At 39.5% G+C, this 6,030-nt stretch overlaps 1 long non-coding RNA gene across 5 annotated transcripts; it reads left to right on the top strand.

Moving 5' to 3' along the window:
- Window positions 1–612: 612 nt before the first annotated feature.
- Window positions 613–5,457, top strand: LOC146481691 (uncharacterized). 5 transcript variants are annotated; one of them, XR_014864212.1, is made up of 5 exons: window positions 613–850; window positions 948–1,117; window positions 3,610–3,804; window positions 4,654–4,731; window positions 5,371–5,430. It is a non-coding gene; the product is annotated as an uncharacterized LOC146481691 (long non-coding RNA). The 5 variants fall into 5 exon arrangements; XR_014864213.1 differs by having other exon boundaries at window positions 791–850; window positions 953–1,117; XR_014864214.1 differs by having other exon boundaries at window positions 795–850; window positions 1,076–1,117.
- The last annotated feature ends 573 nt before the right edge of the window (window positions 5,458–6,030 follow it).

Genomic DNA, 6,030 nt, shown 5'->3' with positions numbered 1-6,030 from the left:
AAAGTCCCCCAAAACGACCTGTCACAATGGCTTGCCAGTGGAGAACGAAAAAAATAAAGAAAACAAAAGGAGAAGGGGGAGGGTCGGTGCACCAGCAAACACTGGCTGATACGAAACGAGAACAGAAAAGGGGCGAAATAAGACGGGTGAAACAACAGCAAGATGATGATGATGATGATGATGATGATGATGATGATGATGATGATGATGATGATGATGATGATGATGATGATGATGGTGATGGTGTCATGAAAGGTGTTAGTCATCGTCGTTTGAAATGACAGATCAAAATGATTCTTTTGACTCATGATAGTTGGACCCCTGAGTGAACAGCGTGAAGTCTGAACAACGAGGATTGAAATCCTGCAATCACTAACGTTAATACTCAAATGAAAGCGAGGATCGAAATACACCAGTGTTCACCACTAACCCGACAGCATGCAACATCGCCTCATTAAGACAATTAGGACCAGCTGCATGGCGGTTGAAACGTCACGATCAACACCTATGCTATACAATCATGAGGCAAACGAACGATGATGATGATGATGATGATGATGATGATGAATAACCCAAACTGCTTCACAGACGATCAAACAAACGTTATGTCTGTAAAACTGTTGACGGCTAACTTTTGACAAGCAATTAATCCTTTTCAACAGACCAAAAGGGAGCAAAGGACAAAGTTAATATGACAGGGCGGCAACCAAATTGTATCGATTACATCTACTTTGGTATCGCCATCGCCCAGTCTCACTCCACTCCCAATGCGCGATGGGATTGAACTACATTGGTGACTTGAGCGCGGAAGATTTGAACAAAATTTGCTCGAAACAAAGTTATAAAACAGGTAACTTTATGTCCCAAATCCTCCTAAAGGGTGTTTTTTATGTCGTATTTATTTTTAATGTGCGACGTTTTGATAGAAACGATCATTTTTTCTCTAGTTTAGAGGTTTTATGAGCTCCAAGAAGCAACACGTGCAAAACAGCTCATAATCAAATATGGCCGCCTGTCCTGCGGTAACCTTAGTTGCTCCACGAACTGAACGCTTCCTCCCGTGTTGGTTTAATAGGACTAGCTGACTTACAAAGCATGAAGATTAGAGAGTTGGCCGGTAAGTGTCTTGGAGTTAATGTTAATACTTTCCCACAACTAAAGTAAGCTTAGCTTACACTGCATAAGCTTAATAAATGGCTAACGGGGTTATAAAGTTAGTTTCGTTTCGAAAGAAACTGTCGTGCTGCGTCTGCGGGGAGTAGAATACAATGTCTGGTTTTATAAACAAATTCTTGAAATCAATAAAAGGCCTGCCTTCCTGTAATCTTGAAGAAAGCTATTGAAATCTTCTGTGTGGTTTTCTGTACTGAGTAGCAGCTAAAATGTTAACTTCGCTGCATGATCTTGCTGGGTTTTAAGGTGCCTGAACACAAAAGGAAATGTGGCAGGGATAGTCAATGCAATATGTAGGAGCGACAAAATCGTCTCATATACATCCTAAGGGATGTGTAGCAGGTACTTGAAGCTGGGACATATAGCAGGGACAAAATCGCAGCAATCTCACACATAAAAAAATGAGGCGGGACAAGTCGTACAGACATGTGGCACATGTGAGTTGACTCTGTGTGGCAAAATTTTTTAAACAATTCTGCAAATCCCACTTTAAAGACTCTCGCTGGGGTCTTTGGACTTCTTCATACAAGTTTCTTGCTTCGTTACAAAGGGAGCAATTTGCTTGACGAGAGCCACAAATTTTGCACGTGTCATCCTCATATATTCGCTGAAGCAGGGTGTATCTTCATTTGCCAACTCTTTGAAAATTGTGTGCAAGGCGCTTTGTTCTTCTCGGCGAAGCAACCATGGACGCCACCAGACTCCATGTTCCACCACAGACAACAGATGTCATCGAACAAAGTGATTTTGGTCACTGCAAAAACATGTGATGACCAAGTACCAGAGAGTGCATGATGGTTTCCCGGAAGCCGGGCAGAAGGGACAGAGAACAAAGTACAGCTATTATTTCTAGGCAAAAATTATACCCAGATAAGAACTGCTTTACATAAAATAGCATTTAGTCGGATAAGAACTTGAAGAAAAAAAAGGAATCATATTTTCGCGTATTCATTTCTGTGTTGTATACAGTTACTAGGGGCAAAGACCACTCATGAGTCAAAATTACCTCAAGTAAACAAATATGCGACTATTTTAAATTCTCCACAAAAGCTTGTAATAACTTCAACATTCTGTCGATTAAAAAAATAAAACAAAGTGAATCTGCAATAAAACATCAAATTTATTTTAATGTACAGTTCCGCTATAAGGGTTCCACATCCCACTTTATCGACGGTTGAGTGTTCTTTAGGGTATTTACTTTTCATTTCCAACAATCAAATTTTTTCTGAATCGATCGACCACGCATTGAATAGAATAGACACATATCAAGGGCCTTAATTCCAGGGCTGTGAAATCAAGACAAATTCAGTGAAAAAAACATATTATCCGAGAAATCTCAAAAGCTTCTGGCTCACTCATTCCATGACTCCTCATATCGTTGGAAAACAATTCCTTCCCCTTCAGGAATACAAAAATCCCTTTACACTACCTGAATTAGGTCAGTTAAACTTTTATCTCTCAATTCTTTTGCCCCGCTCTGTTCTCCAACTGAAAGAGAATCTACTAAACAAACTCGTCAGTCATGTAGAACTCAAAGTCACACTGGCAGTGAGGAGATACGAACCCTTGACTGATGTCTTTTGCTCACAACTACCAATGCTTCTCTGACTTGGTTCAGTCTTGTTTACAAAATAAATCAATCAAGCAATAGTTCTTTCTTTTGGCAATGTGTAGGTTGCTTGCATTTTCAAGAAAAAGTAATAAACTATTTTTATTCATTTAACATTTTGCTCAAAAATTAAATATGCAACCAAGTTTCCTACTTGACAACCAGGCTTATTTGGGGCAAATTTGGGGTTTAAGGCCAAAAAAGTCGTATGTTCCTCTTACCCAATAACCTTTAAATTCCCTGATAGATTCAAAATTATTGCAGAAGTGCAATTAAATTCAGAACATAAGATCCAAAAGATGGAAGCTTTTTTATGTAAGAAAACTACCTTCTTTGGCCCTGGTTCTGACATCTTTAAATTTTAGCAAGTGGAAAAACTGGGACCCAATAACCTGAGGTTACTTCCGACATTTAATTTCCCAATTCCCCATGACTACACCCTGATAAATATGCATTAAGACCCCAGTATATCTGTGTTAATTCCCCAGCCTCTCCCGGGGATCTGCAGGGTGAGGGTTTCAACTGACCAGTGCATTATTACTTAAACTTCTTACTTCAGTGGTATATGTACTTTGTAGTACTGTTGTGATCAAACCTCATCTTTTAGTGGTCCTGGTCAAGTTTAAATCTTTCACTGGCAACTGGGTGACCAGGAGCTTTTAATCCAGGCCTGTAACTGAGGCATTGAGCGTCCCCTCCCCTTTACCTTGGTAATCTTTCTCTCAGGTCAGTTCCTCAAATGGAGGTGATTATGTTTGTATTATAGTCAAATGTTTTGTTTGGCTTAATGATTGAAATCATGATTTATCCATCCTTGTATTTTGCAGATTCATGGTGTCCCAGCTGACCTAAGAGGGGACGGCATATGTGCAGTGGCTAATCACAACATTGAAAGAGGCAAAGTCTTGTTGGAGTAAAGTGCAGAGTTTATCTCAGTTGATGAAGCAGCCAAAATTGAGAGAAGAGAGATTTGCAATGGAGGGAAAAGCTGCTGTGTGCTACAGCAAGGATCACCAAATTGTGTAAGTACTTCATGTTAACCAAGGCCCTGTTAGGACGTTTTGGTGCCTCACAGTGGTTCTTGGTTGTATGCCAGGGTTCTGTGCCCGGACACTGAAAAGGGGGTTGTTCAGACTCCTTGGTGCCCAAGGAGAAATTGTGTTCATCCCTTTTAGCACCTGTCATAGTGTATCACAGGCAGTCATGGGGGAAAAGCACACTGGAACTGACAAAATCCTGTTCAGACCAGTGCCTGAGTACCAGTAGAACCCTTAAAGGTAGTGCCTGTGTCCAGGCATGGTGCCCAGATTTTTGCTTGGGCACCCACAAAAAGCTATGTTCACACTAATGCCCGTGCCTGAGGTCTGCGGATGGGCTCCTAGTCTAAACAGAGACTAAGAATCAGGTTTATTAGCACATCAGTCCTAAAATTGTTGCACTGTTATTTTAATAATTAATATTTAAAAATGGTCTGCAACTGCTCAAGTTTAAGATCCACCATCGAAAACTTTCAGATCAGCAGCAGATTAAGTGTGTAGAAAGATTACTATCAATGGTTAGGGTGGATAGCCATTGCTTATGTTTTAAGTAGAGGTCACAAATAGAAATGAAAACCCAAAACAATACAACATTTCACTGGTCAGACTGGTCAGTCATTTTAGGTCTTATGACGGTGCTTATGAAAAGAGGCATTAGTTTTGCATGCGCAGGTGATGGGATTTTTGTTTGCTTTGTGCAATTCCATTTGTGAAGGTCAAGGCAAGATACCTTCCCCTAACATTTTACCTTCTGCCACTCTAAATATTTAAATCTAACATAGATGCATTGATCAGCTAGCATGCCATAACATCATTCTCTACATCTCTCTGCAGATAATGTCAGGCCTGGAGTAGGACAATGTAGCACAAATACCATCACCCTGAACATGGCTTGCAGTGCAGTTGAAAGTGGTGAGTCTATTAGTAAAGTCCTTCAGTCCTTGTTGTTTGTTAATATTACAGACAGAATTTACTCATCCCTGGGGTTTTTCTCAAATAGGGATGAACAAACAGAATGATAAGAAACTTGAATTTCGACAAATATCAAACTTAACCAGCCAGGCATTTTAGGCCTCATTAAGCTGCAGCTTACATAAGTTTACATAATATCAGTCACATGACACACCACATTTCACAACGACTGAATTCCATCCTCGGAAACATTTTCTCACATATCAAAAAAATATTACCTGCAAAGTTAATGAATATTTCTACACACCCATACCATTTAACACTAGGACAACTTAAACTTTGTCACATTCTCAATCCATCGACGAATACAGTAACTGGCCTACATGTAGTCTTACCCCACGCTTAGTGCAGGCGCGCTAGAGCCTGATGGCACTTTTGATGGCTATGAAGAAAAACCAAATATTTTTATACTTGGGCTCCACAGGAACCCCAAGTAAATATAATAGATTCCTATACAAAACATCACCTTTGGTGCCAAAATAATGTATCATGAAAAATTGGATCGGTTCTGAACTTTCTATTTTCGAAACCTGACTAATAATTATTATATTATTAAACAGAGACTTTATTTCTATGCAGGATTTAAGGAACCTTCAGATGCCAGAATCAAGCAAGCAAACAGAGCCTAGAATAATCTGAGACAGGATTATAAACAGCCACAGGTAAGGAAACTTATTTCACTTACAGAGGTATGTGAAAAGAGTGCCATAGAAAAACAGGGTTTAAGTAAGAGAAGGGGCTGACATGCTTGTACATAGGCTCAAAACTTTCTTGGGGTTATAGTGCAACTTTTCTGTGGTCCATTAAGAATAAGTACAATGTTTTTTTCTTCCAGTGTCTAGAAATCACCAGATTATCAACTTAAACTTGAGAATTGAAGTATGGAAAGAAGCAAATACATGTACCTCATACCATCACTCACTCAGCTTTTAAACTTGTATAAATTGTGGTGCATGAGGACATAACAGACACTATTTCATGTACATCGTCGCATTTAAGGATTTCATCCACAGACTCAAAAGTAAGAACCAACTTGTACTGCACAATGATCGGCACCACAGGAAAGTACTGCTCAGTAGCTTTTATTTTGAATGGTCACACTTTAGGATTTCATCCACAGACTCTAAAGTTAGAACCACTTTTTGTACATCAAAGTAAACAGCACCTCAGGAAAGTACTGCTCAGTAGCTTTCATTTGAATGGTCACACTTTAGGATTTCATCCACAGACTCAAAAGTT

Source organism: Pavona decussata, unplaced genomic scaffold (assembly GCF_977016875.1).
Source record: "Pavona decussata unplaced genomic scaffold, jaPavDecu1.1 SCAFFOLD_48, whole genome shotgun sequence".
Lineage (NCBI taxonomy): Eukaryota > Metazoa > Cnidaria > Anthozoa > Scleractinia > Agariciidae > Pavona > Pavona decussata.
This window is presented reverse-complemented; position numbering and strand designations above follow the sequence as displayed.